The 13135-nt window shown below is 48.0% G+C and overlaps 1 pseudogene; it reads right to left on the bottom strand.

The window, feature by feature from the left end:
• Window positions 1–2257: 2257 nt before the first annotated feature.
• The window catches only part of LOC113225193, a 29214-nt pseudogene continuing 18336 nt past the window's right edge, over window positions 2258–13135 (bottom strand).

Raw genomic sequence — 13135 nt, 5'->3', positions numbered from 1 at the left:
TGCAAACTGATCTTTGAGGACCTGATTTCTGGCACACAGCCCTGCAGTGAACTGCTCACGTCAGGCACTTCTTTTTAGGGAGCTAGCTGCCCCCAGGAACTAGAGGGCACCCACAGGGGCCAGTGGGAGGACCCCAAGGTTCAAAGCTTCCCGTTCCCCATATGACCTCTGCTCCACAGAGCCAGAACAGCCTGCGTGTGACCCTCACCTACCATCACTCTGAGGGCTAGACTGGTCCTTGAATTGATCAAAAATAAGTTCACAGCTCTTGTGGTGCCTTTGTGGTCTTAGAAATCTCCCTACAGACAGCTGATTTTTTAAAAATTGAACTTCCGGAGATAGAGTAGAATCCAGAGGCTGGGAAGGGTAGCAGGGAGAGGGGGGTGAAGCAAGGTGGTTAATGGATACAAAAGCACAGTTAGAAAGAATGAATGAGATCTAGTATTTCCCTAGCACAATAGGGTGACTACAGTCAACAATAATCTATTGTATATTTTTAAACAACTAAAAGAGTAGAACTGGAATGTTGCTAACACAAGAAATGATAAATGTTTGTGGTGATGGATACTCCAATTACTCTGACTTGATCGTTATACATTACACCTGTGTCAAAACACCACGTGTACCCCATAGATGTATACAACTATTATCTACCCGTAATAATTAAAAAAAAATTTTTAAAGGAAATCTCTAGCTGGGCGTGGTGGCTCACACCTGTAATCTCAGCACTTTGAGAGGTTGAGGCAGGTGGATCACCTGAGGTCAGGAGTTCAAGACCACCCTGACCAACACGGTGGAACCCTGTCTCTACTAAAAATACAAAAATTAGCCAGGTGTGGTGGTGCGTGCCTGTAATCCCAGCTACAGGGAGGCTGAAGGAAGAGAATCACTTGAACCTGGGAGGTGGAGGTTGCAGTGAGCAGAGATTGTGCCACTGCACTCCAGCCTAGGCAACAGAGCAAGACTCTGTCTCAAAAAAAAAAAAAAAAAAAAAAAAGGGTGGGGGGAATCTCCCCCACAGAGACTGTAAAAATGCTGGATAAGATCATGAAAATGAAACATGTGCTTCCATTGCATGACCTGCAGTAACCAGACTGTCCTGCCTTTGCCCCTCTAAACTCTGTCAACGCCAGCATTGTCAGGGGAACTGAACTCTCCAGAAGGGACCAACACCACCCTGGGGCTTCCAGGAGCCTCTGAGAGGCACATGGGGCTCAGTGATTATGAGCATGTCCCAAAAACCTGTCCTCCAATCACAGCTCTGCCATCACTAGCCTTCAAGAAAGTTGCCCAATCTCTCAGAGGCTCAGTTTCCCCATCTATAAAGGTGACAGTTACAATAGTCGTATCTAACTGATGGGTAAAGGACTTGTATATAAGACAGCACAAGGCCAGACACTCAGCTGTGTGGCAGTTGTGTGACTTTGCTGCTATTCTCCTCAGTCTGGCATTGGAGACCCCCGTCTCAATTCTTCCCCACCGCCCACTTCTTACAGGGCTGCACCTGTAAGGCCTGAGCCTGGCTGCCCGCCACATCCACACACTGGAATACCCTCCCCTTCTCACCTTTTCAAAGCCTACCCCTGCCTTCAAGTCAGTCTGAGTGACCCTCCTCCAGGAAGCCTTCGAGGACTGCCCACTGTCCAGGGCTGCTCCCTCCCTGGTCTGCGGGTCCACCATTCATGCCTGTTAGCGGCTGCCTTGCCTTCCACAGTGTCTGTGTTGGGAAGGTAGCTGAACTGATTCCAATCCCTGTCCCCCGTGCAGGTGGAGATGGCTGAGGCCAACAGCTGGAAGAGATGGGCTCAAGATGCCCTGGCCCACAGCCCTGGGCCCCACACCTTGCAGCTGCACTTTTGGGGGCCCAGTGAAAGCGCCCCACACTGTGCACCCATGGCCAGCACAGCCACAGAGAGAAGGTGGCAATTGGGTTTTTTTTCCGAGTTTTTAACATTTCAAATTTTCCAGGTGTTTTGCAGCTGGAGACCCTAATTGCCCTTCCCTAGGTTCCTGAATTCTCTTCCTCCCCAACCCCTCCTGCCCCACCCCGGGGCAACACAGCCAGGCTTCCAGGACGCAGACGCCGCTGACCTAGTTCCCAAACAAAGGCTCCCCTGTGAGCAGGTCACAAAACAGCAAGCCCATCCCTGATGCTCGGGCCTAGACTTCTGTAAATGACACTTGAAGCATGAACCCACTCCTGCTGGCATCTAATGCAGATGCCTCCTCTCATGCCCAGCAGGGACAACTGGACTCACACCCTGAGGCTCGAGGCTCATCACGTGCAGTTTCACGTGCTGTGTCTCCCAGTCCACCCACAGCCTCAGTCCAAGGCCCACCCATCTGCAGGTTGGGTTGAACCTGTCCACCCCACCACCTCCATTTACAAGGCCCAGGAGCTCAATGGCAAGAGAAGGGATTCATCGCCTGCCTGGGGGGAGCCAGCTTTTGCCACCACAAGTTTGCTTCTGCTATTCCCCTCACCAGGAAACCCACCCACTAGGTACATGAAAAACTCAGCAGAAACCCTGACACAAGGAGGCGCCCAGGCCGGGCTACCCATTATTACTGTTCTGATTTCTAAACCACGAATCTTACCTCTAGTCCTGCCCCTTCCATGAAGCCTTCCTGGAAAGCTCCCTGCTGGCTGCGGCTTCACTTTGCCTGCCTGCCTGCCTCCTGGAGGGGGCCTCTGCCCTCACTGGCCTGGGCTGGGCCAGGAGAGAGAGCCCACCTCAGGGATCCTCTGGGCTGGAGCAGCCGGCAGCGAGTCTTCCTGCTCCCTAGGGCACACACTGTCTGTGCAAATGCGTGGACACCTGATTCCAGCCCGTCTTCCCTCCCCTGTAGCCTGGCAACTCAGCCGTACCCATGGCTGAGTTCCTGAAGCCACAGCCGGATTCTCCCAGCATCTATCACTGGGCCAGTCCCATGGGAAGAGGTGCTTGGTAAATGTGAATTGAAACCCCAGCTCCCTGGGGCCTGGATTCTGCAGTCTGCATCCTCCACAATCCTACCTGCACCTTCAAGCTATGGAGCAACCCGCTCTGGCCACCTTACCTGTTCCTCCCCATTGTCTCATGGTCTTTGACCACCACATGAAGCTCAGAGCCCTGGTCCAAGGGGATGCCCTTGAGGTCCCATTCAAAGCCCTGGAAGAAAAAGAGAAAAGGTATCTTAACCTATGGGCCTCTAGGAGAAGAGACTGTGTCTGCTTCACCTCATGCCCCCAGGGCACTGAGTAGGCATTCATGAATGATTTTAGTGGATAGGCAGATGGATCGATGGATGGATGGAAGGATGGAAGGATGGATGGATGGATGGATGGATGGATGGATGGATGGATGGATGGAGACCACAGCTCCAGAACTTCAGAGGTGACAGTAAGAGCTGAAGACAGCAGAAGAGAGAAGGAGAGAGGGCTCTCACAGGCCCCTCTCCAACTCAGTTTCAACCCATCCCCAGGAAGCCAAACGAGGAGTGTGGCTGGCAAAAAACCAGGTGACCCTGAAGCATCCTCAAGGACCAAGATTATTGGGCTTGTCCAGAAGCCAGGCCCTGGTGGGCAGCACGAGTTAGTGCCATATTGGCTAGGCCCCCATGACTCTCCTCAGAGCAAAGGCTCCCCTGTGCATCCGACCCCATCCATGCAAGGCAGCAGGGCTTCCAAAGGACCACCCGGGAGCCATGTATGCAGGGAGTTGGTTGAGGAGACAGGGGCCAGCAGGAGCCAGAGGAGGACCTGCCTCATCACGGAGGGCTGTGGGGAAAAGGTGAGCTTTGAGCAAGGAAAACAAACAGCCTGTGTGAGAGAAACAGGCAGGCAAGAGAGTCCCTGAGCACCCTTTACTTGGCTGGCCAGAGCTGGGGGGAAACAGAAACAAAAAATGTCTAGCTCCTCTCCATTTACCTAGTAGGCCAGGCCACCAACCCTCCTCCCAGGTTCCTAGAGCCAGAAGGATTTCGTTGGCAGGCTGGACCACCAGGCCCTCCCCACCTCAAGGACACTGCTGAGAAGGCACCTCCTCCACAAGCCCCCTAATTTGTCCCTGCAGACGCAACTGCAGCAGAAAGAGAGAAAAGGAAGGAGAAAAACTCACATACCTCATTCCATACAGGGTTCACACTGTTCTTGATGACTTTGGTTCTCTTCTTCACCCCTACAAGAGACACAAAAGGAAGAGTGGAGAGACACATCCCGCCCCACACCTTCCACTGAGTTAGACTCAGCTTCTGAGACCTGTGCTTCAGCTCGGTCGCCAAGGGAAATCTTACAAAACCAACAGATTCCCCGTGAACCCACCAGTCTGCAATGAATCCCCAATGCCAGTCACACAACTTCCCCCATCAGCTCTGGGACCTCAGAAATATGCTTTCAAAAGAAGGTACCCAGGTCGACTCTCTTTATTGAGTTTGTTATTGTTATTTCTGACTTTTTAAATAATTTTTTTTTTTTTTTTTTTTTGAGATGGAGTCTGGCACTGTCACCCAGGCTGGAGTGCAGTGGCGTGATCTGGGCTCACTGCAAGCTCCGCCTCCTGGGTTCGCCATTCTCCTGCCTCAGTAGCTGGGACGACAGGCGCCCGCCACCACGCTTGGCTAATTTTTTGTATTTTTAGTAGAGACGGGGTTTCACTGTGTTAGCCAGGATGGTCTCGATCTCCTGACCTCGTGATCCACCCACCTTGGCCTCCCAAAGTGCTGGGATTACAGGCATGAGCCACCACGCCCAGCCTAAATTTTTTAATTATAAATTTTCTGATTCTAGCTTTTTTTTTTTTTTAGAGACAGCATGTCACTCTGTTACCCAGGCTGGAGTGCGATGGTGAGATCATAGCTCACTGCAGCCTCAAACTCCTGGGATCACACTATCTTCTCTCAGCCTCTTGAGTAGCTGGGACCACAGGCACACACCACTAGATCCAGCTGGTGTGTGTGTGTGTGTGTGTGTGTGTGTGTGTGTGTGTGTGTAGATGGGGGCCTCACTATATTGCCCAGGCAGGTCTCGAACTCCTGGCCTCAAGGGATCCTCCCACCTTGGCCTCCCAAAGTGCTGGGATTACAAGTGTGAGCCACCACATCCAGCCTTCTAATTTTAAAAATGAACCATCTTCCTAGAAAGTATTTCGTTTCTCTTTTGAACAACATCTACCTCCAGAAATTATAGGATTCCATCTATAAGAAATGTCCAGAATAGGCAAACTCATAGAGACAGAAAGCAGATTAGTTGTTTCCAGGAGCTAAGAAAAGGGAAAGGGAAGTTGGAAATGGGGCGTGATTGAAAAAACTGTATGGGGTTTCTTCTTGAGGTGATAAAAATGTTCTGGAATTAGATCATGATGTTGATGGCACAATATTGCAACCTAAAACCACATAAATTATATACTTTGAAATGGTTAAAATGGTGAATTTTATGATATGTTAATTTTACTTCCATTAAAACAAAATCCACTTCACCCTCCAAGGCCTTGAAGGAGTCTGTCTGAGGCAAGCTGTCCCAAGGAAGCTCTGTGTGGCTGGGAGGGCTGGCTGAGGGCATGCAGAATGGTGTTGAGGTGGACAAGAAGAACTAACACTTTGATGGCTGAGAGCTCATCCACAGTGCCCCAGAAGATGCACGGCAGAAGCCCTTCCTCTGGAGCAGTGGGCATGAAGGGGCGAGTGCCTGTCCCCAGTGAGGTGGGACAGGTGAGGCTTGAAAGAAAAGTGGCGAGGGAGACGCACAAGGAGACCCCCCTCCTAGGGCAGGTTCTACAGCTGTGAGCAGGGAGGTCATTTCCATAGAAGAGCCGTAGGCTGGGAGAAACAAGCAGGTGCCGCAGCCCCTGGTCCTTTACTGGGCTGGCAAGTGCATTTCTCTCTCTGAATGATCCACAAAACGAGGAGTTTGGACAGAACTTCAGCCCTCCCTGCTTAAGGGCCCACCATGTGGTCAGAGCAAGGGGTTCCCCCACTAAGGGGGGACGTATCTTCCATGATCTGCAGCAGGTCTGCAGACGTATCTTCCATGAAGACACTGACCCACAGAAAGAGCGTGGAAAGACCCAGAGAAGAAGAGAAAGCATTTAATGAAGCTTTGTTCTGCAGTGCCCTGGGGAGCACAGGAAGGGCTAACCATGTCTGACTTTTCCAGTAAGCATCAGGAACAGAAAAGATGGGGCGTTCAACAGACAATTCAAGGGGTTAAGCCTGACACCGAACTTTTATCTGGGGCTGCTCTTAAAGATCACCTCATTCCACCCGACCTGTGCAAGACTCAGTGGAAAGCCTTTGGTCTCCACCTGGATGGCTCAGCTTTCAGAGAGTCCTGCCTGGACCACGAAAGCCCCTTGAGCCTCTGGCAACATCTCCCAGGAGCCCCAGTAAGCTTTGGAGTCAAGCACATCAGTGCCCATTCAGCCTGGAGAGGTGCAGCCTCCTGTGGGGTCGGCCCCACCTGCCAGGTTCAGAGCCTGGAGAAGAGGAGGAGGGAAGCAGAGAGGGATCGAGCAGGCAGGCAAGGGGTGAGGGAGGATTTGAAGAAGAGGAGAGAGAAATACAGAGCGCACACGTGAGAGGGAGCAAAAGACCATCTGAGAGAGGGAGGCAGAGAGGAGCTCAGGGAGATTCTAAGGGAGTTATCTTGTAAATATTTGCTCGCTGTAGTGAGTCCCGCAGAGATTCCGATAAACCTCCCGCAGGGAGAGGGTGAGCTCCCAAACTCCCTCTCCCGCTGCGAATCACTGATCATGGAAAAAATCACGAAATTTGAAATCACAGACCACTATAAAACACTTATTTCCTGTGATTCTTTGGGGCAGCAGTTCAGACTTTTTGGTCACAGGATGTCGCTGTTAAAAGTTATTGAGGATGCCAAAGAGCTTCTACTTAGGTGGCCTGTATCCATGAATTTTTACGTTAGAAATTATAACTGAAGCATTTAAAAATAATTATTTAGTAGTTCATTTTAAAATCACAATAATAAGCCCAATAAATATTAACATAAGTGACACATCTATAACAACAATAACAAAAAACTGTAACTTCCCAAAAAAGGAAAAGTGACACTTTCAGATTTTTGCAAATCTCTTTAATGCCTGGCTTGATTCTCGTATCTATTAATACCTCAGCATTCAAACTGCTGAGACTCCTCTTTTTGGTTGATGTCTATGAAGAAAATCCAGCCAGATATGTAGTTGGAAAGGGAGGCCTATTCTAATAAACTTTCAGATAATTGTGAATATCCTTCTTTGATACTACATCAAAACTCAACAAGTATTAGTTCTTAACTTCTTAACAGTGAGTTGCAATGTGAAATCTGAAACCAGGCCAATGAACAGTTTGTACTCTGCTACGTTAAAATTCATTGTTCTATCTTGCACTTTGAATGAATCTTTCACCCACGTATGATTCTGTAACGACTGCACTGGTCATTTGGAAAATTTGTGTCCAATCAGTTATGTAGATCTTCCAGATGTTGACACATTTCATAATGCCCTAACAAAAAATTACACTCATTCATAATGTCACCATCAGCCTTCTGTAAGGAGGTAGGGTGATTGAGCAATCTGCGTGCTTTACAGCTTTCTGTCTTACAGCCTGTTTTTTTCAAGTTCTGTGTAGCAGGCAGTCACCTAGTGGGCTAAAACCAGTTCCTGACAGGCCCCAGGAACTTATAGATGAACCCCAGTGAATTTTCCCCATGACCACGCTAAAGCCTGAATTCCAGGAGACGTGTAACTTCATTACCATAACATGTGACCTATATGCTGGCACCTGACTTACTGCATCTGTGCCACTGGGAACCCTCCTCTACATGCCATGATGCACCCTCTCCCCTCTCTGTTGCCCCATAAAACCCTCCTGTCACTTTCCCTCAGGGAGACACTGCTTTGTCCCGGTGCTCTGGCTTGTGACAAGTAATAAAACTCCTATTGATCAAAACCTGCATTCTCATGCAGAGTCGTTTGTTACTCCCCATGTGAACAAATCCGAGTTTTGGGGGAGTAACACTTTCAGTACTGGGAAGCTGGAAGTTACTTCTCAAAGTTTTCTAAACTCCAATTTCTGCTTGAAAGCTCAAATTTCTTTGATTGGCAGCAAGTGGTATTTCAAGCCATTTTCGTTGAAATGGCAGGCTTACTCTTTCATTTTTAAGAAAATATCTGCCCAATGCCCAGATCAAATAACTATAGTTTGTTAGTCATTCTTTAAAGTAAAACAGTATTCCATGAAAAAAAAAAAAAAAAAAGCAGCTAGTTCGGTTTGTCACTCAAGCAGTGAGCCCAGTGCTTTTCCTGGAGACAGTCATCACTTTGTGATGGGCAGCAGAGGTGCTCTATACCTACTTCCCATTCCATCATACAGAACATTCTCAACACCTGCACAGGAGGATTCAAACTGATCCTTTTACTGCTTCATCAAGGACACTCTTAAACGAAACTACCTTTTTATTTTTAATTGTGAGTGCATGCAATCTAAAAAACACAAGAAGCACAATTTAGTGCCAAGGCTTTTTTTTTTCCCTCGAGATGGAGTCTCGCTCCAGTCACCCAGTCTGGAGTGCAGTGGTGTGATCTCGGCTCACTGCAACCCCCACCTCCCAGGTTCAAGCGATTCTCCTGCCTCAGCCTCCTGAGTAGCTGCGACTAGAAGTGCCCACCACCTAACTTGGCTAATTTTTGTATTTTTAGTAGAGACGGGGTTTCACCATGTCAGCCAGGCTGGTCTCAAATTCCTCAGCTCGGGTGGTCTGCCCACCTCAGCCACCCAGAGTACTGGGATTACAGGCGTGAGCCACCACACCCAGCCTGCCAAGGCCTTGATTAGTGTTAAGGTGCCAGTAGCATTAGCTGCCATTGCTGTTGTACCATCAGTACAAATGTCCAAACAGTGAAAAAGGCAGTTGTTGTGAAGGAGTTTTGACCTTCTGACCTGTTCAAAGAATCTTGAGGATTCCCCCCAGGTTCCATGTACACTTTAAGAACTTCTGAGGGACAGGTGAGGTCCTCACACTTGTAATCCCTGCAGTTTGGAAGGCTGAGGCGGGAGGATCACCTGAGGCCAGGAGTTCAAGACTAACCTGGGCAATATAGTGGGGCCCCATCTCTACAAAAAATTTTAAAAAATAGCCAGATGTAGTGGTGCATGTGGTGCCTGTGGTCCCAGCTACTCAAGATGCTGAGGTGGGAGGTTTGCTTGAGCCCAGGAGTTTGAGGCTGTAGTGAGCTGTGGTCATACCACTGCATTCCAACCTGGGCAACAGAGCAAGATCCTGTCTCTAAAAAATAAAATAATCTCTTATGAAATTCATTTAACATTTTTGCCTCAATTTCCTCATAATAATACCTACCTTACAAGAGGTTGCTATGAAACTTACCAAGATAGAATGTTGAGGTGCCTGGCACATAGCATGCTGATTACATGTGAGTTTCCTTCCCCTGCCCTTCCCTCTGTGCCCACTCTGATGGATCTAGTGAACTCCTACTGCATCTTCAACACCCAGCACGGTTGTCTCTCCTCTGGTAAGACTCCCCTGACTCTCCCAAAAGAGGCAGCTGGTCTCTCTTTGGTGCTCCCTAACCAAGCTGTGACCACATGTGCAGCACAGCAGCATAGCAGTGTTCTTCTAGCTCTGAACCCTCAACTGGGCTGGGAGTTCCTGGCGGCAAACACCATGCCTTACTCATGTTACTAACAGTAACCCTAGTCTATAGTGAGGCGGCCAGTAATCGGGTGCTGAGCGAATGGGTCCTTTTCTTTCCACCTTGACTGCAAGTTGACTTCCTCACGAGAGGATAGAAGTGCTGTTTCCAGGGAACGCCCCAAGACTTCATTCATGGTGTGGCTGTTTGTCAGCGGAGGGAGGATGAAAGGAGGCGTCATGTAGGGGAAGGGTCCTGGCTGAGCCACTTGGAATTCTCTGTGGCCCATGTTGGTGTGGCTCCAGCAGGAGTCAGACGCACCGCTTGGGAGTCACTCGATTAACAGCCACCTTAGGGAAGACCTTAGGGAGGACTCATAACCTCCAGGCCTTGCTCCTCAGCAATCAATGGATCATAACAAAAGTGTCTGCTGCACAGAGTTCTGAGGAGGCCTGAGATGCAAGCTACGTGTCCACTTCCCCTCCCCTATCACAGATCAGCTTCCTGTGACCTACAGGAGTAACATGGAAAATTCCATCTGCAGCCTCTCCTGAGTTGCACACTTGGAAACTCATTTCCTGGTGCTCCAGGCTTCCTTAAGTGAGCGATATCTGTGTGCCAAGCCCTGTGCTAAATATCTTTTAATCATTTTCCACTTCCTACCTTCCCTGAAGATGAGGAGAATAAAAGCCCTCAATGAGATTTCACTAAGTCCTGGTTAGAAGGGCCAACTCTGGGACCCCCTGGGTAACACGAAGGAAGAGGTCACTCATGGGTGCTGCAGCCACAAAGAGGAGCAGGAAACAAATGAAACATTCACTCAGCACAATCACGTGATTTACAGACACCAAGAAAAGGGAAGGCACATCGATAATTAGGAAACAGTCAAGAAAATAGTTCCTCATCATGGATTTCAACCCGCCCTGTTCCTGATCACTAATTTTGGCCTTGAGAGATGTGGCTTTATGCATGTAATTTAGCAGAAGTTTAAGATACAGGAAAGCTCACAGCTTATGCGGGGTGAGGAAAGGGGGCCATGCCCTCTTCCCAAACTGCTCTGAGGAACTGGGGACCAGCAGCAGGTGTAAGAATCATTATGAAACCCCCAGGGTTCCTCTAAACTGAGTGATTCAGCCAATTACAAAAAGACAAATAGTGTATGATTCCATTTATATGAAGTACCTAGAGTAGTCAAAATCGGTCGGGCACGGTGGCTCACGCCTCTAATCCCAGCACTTTGGGAGGCGGATGCGGGCGGATCACCTGAGGTCAGGAGTTCGAGACCAGCCTGACCAACATGGAGAAACCCTGTCTCTACTAAAAATACAAAATTAGCTGGGTGTGGTGGCGCATGCCTGTAATCCTAGCTACAGGGGAGGCTGAGGGAGGAGAATCGCTCAAACCTGGAAGGCAGAGGTTGTGGTGAGGCGAGATCGCACCATTGTACCCCAGCCTGGGCAACAAGAGCAAAGCTCTGTCTCAAAAAATAAAAAATAAATCATAGAGAAAGTAGAACTGTGATTACCAGGGACAGTGAGGGAGGGGAATAGGGAGTTAGTGTTCCATGGATACAGAGTTTTGGTTGGGGAGGATGACAAGTTCTGGAGATGGTGATAACTGCACAAAGATTAATGCCACAGAACTGTATACTTAAAAATGGCTAAGATGATGCATTTCATGTTATGTGCATTTTACCACAATGTTTTTTTTAAGTCCAGGTGGGAAAGGGTGTGGACATAGATGGTGGGCCTGAGGTCTACCAGCCAGTATAAGCTTGGGGAATGGGAAGGAGGAGGAGCAGAAGAGGTCTCCCATGCTCGGATGTCCCTCCTAGAGAGGGGACAGAGAGAAGGAGAGAAGTTGCGGTGTCTCAGACTCCCAGTGAGAGAGACAGAGAGACAGCTGCATCTGCCCATGAGTCAGGCAACAGGAGTTACTCTCACAAGCTGCATGGGGCTTTGGATCCTGCAGCAGCCTAGATGCAGACTCTTGCTTTTCCCCCAAATATTTATTGAGGGCTTACTTTGTGCAGGGCATTTCTTGACGGCCCCATTAGAATACTCATAAGACCAAGAAAGTGACAGAAATTCAAAGAATCAGCAGAAAACCCCAAGGCAGCAGCAAGTGAAAGAAGGAAAGATGGCCCTAGCCTGGGCTGAAAGAAGGGCCTGTATTACCTCTTGGTACAGACACCCCCAAACAAAAAGCACAGGTAGATGGTCATTCTGACACCTGCCCTGCCATGGTTTACTCAGGTCTGGACACCCCAGGAACTGGGCAGCTGTCTCCCCTATCACCAGCAGAGCACTGCTCCTCTCCCCTCAACCACCCTCCACCCCACCTTTCTAAATCCTAGCTGGAACCACAGAAGTGGCCAAAAAGGGAGGGAGCCATGGTGAAATGCACTTCAAGAGAAGTAGTCTTAAAACTCAGAAGGCCAGTTAGAACTGGGGAAGATATTTACATACAATTTTTACTTGCCAATTAAAAAAAAAAAAAACAGAACTGGGGAAGATATTAGAAACATCTATGACAAAAATGGTAACATTCTCAATATATAAAGAGCACTTGCAACTAATGAAGAAAAAGACAAACATGTCCCACCATGGGCAAATGAAAAAGTAATTCAGTAAGAATAAATACGAATAGGTGATAACAATGAAGTATCACAAATAGTATTTGTACCTTAAGAACGTGTCAAAGATTCATAGGACAGTGCTTTGTGTTAGCAGGATTATTAGAAAAATAAGCCCTCATACTTGGCTGACAGGAGAATAAAGTTGATACAGACTTTATTCAAAGTCTATATCTTTATTCAGTTTAGACTTTAAGAACAATTTGGGAAATGCAGCAATGCATTAAATCTGTCTATAACCTCTGACATAGCAATTTATCTTCTGGTATTTACCCAAAGGAAATAATTAAATATGTGGCCAAAGATTTAGTCACCAGAATGTGCCTCACAGTGACTGTATAATTTAAGCACTGGATATAAATATAAACATTTATAAAACCTAAATAGTCATCAATAGGAGGTTGAGTAAATTAATGATGGTACATCTACATAATATAAAATATTATGCAGACATTTTAAAAGGTTTTACAGAAGAGTACTTACTGACATTAAAAAATGCCCCTTTTTTAAAATTAATTAATTAATTTTTTTGAGACAGAGTGTCATTCTGTCATCCAGGCTGGAGAACAGTGGTGAGATCTCGGCTCACTGCAGCCTCTGCCTCCTGGGTTCAAGCGGTTCTTGTGCCTCTGCCCCCCGAAGTAGCTGGGATTACAGGCACGCACCACCATGCCTATCTAATTTTTGTATTTTTTAGTAGACATGGGGTTTCACCCTGTTGGCTGGTCTCAAACTCCTTGCCTCAAGCAATCTGCCCACCTCAGCCTCCCAAAGTGCTGGGATTATAGGCGTGAGCCACCACACCCGGCCCCCTGGTTTATTTTTCAGCAAATGTGCAAACATTTGGGGGAAAAAATCTATAATGGGATTACTTCTA

The sequence above is a fragment of the Piliocolobus tephrosceles genome, chromosome 15 (genome assembly GCF_002776525.5).
Source record: "Piliocolobus tephrosceles isolate RC106 chromosome 15, ASM277652v3, whole genome shotgun sequence".
Taxonomy (NCBI): domain Eukaryota; kingdom Metazoa; phylum Chordata; class Mammalia; order Primates; family Cercopithecidae; genus Piliocolobus; species Piliocolobus tephrosceles.
The sequence above is the reverse complement of the archived record's forward strand: the minus strand, read 5'-3'. Positions and strand labels throughout refer to the sequence as shown.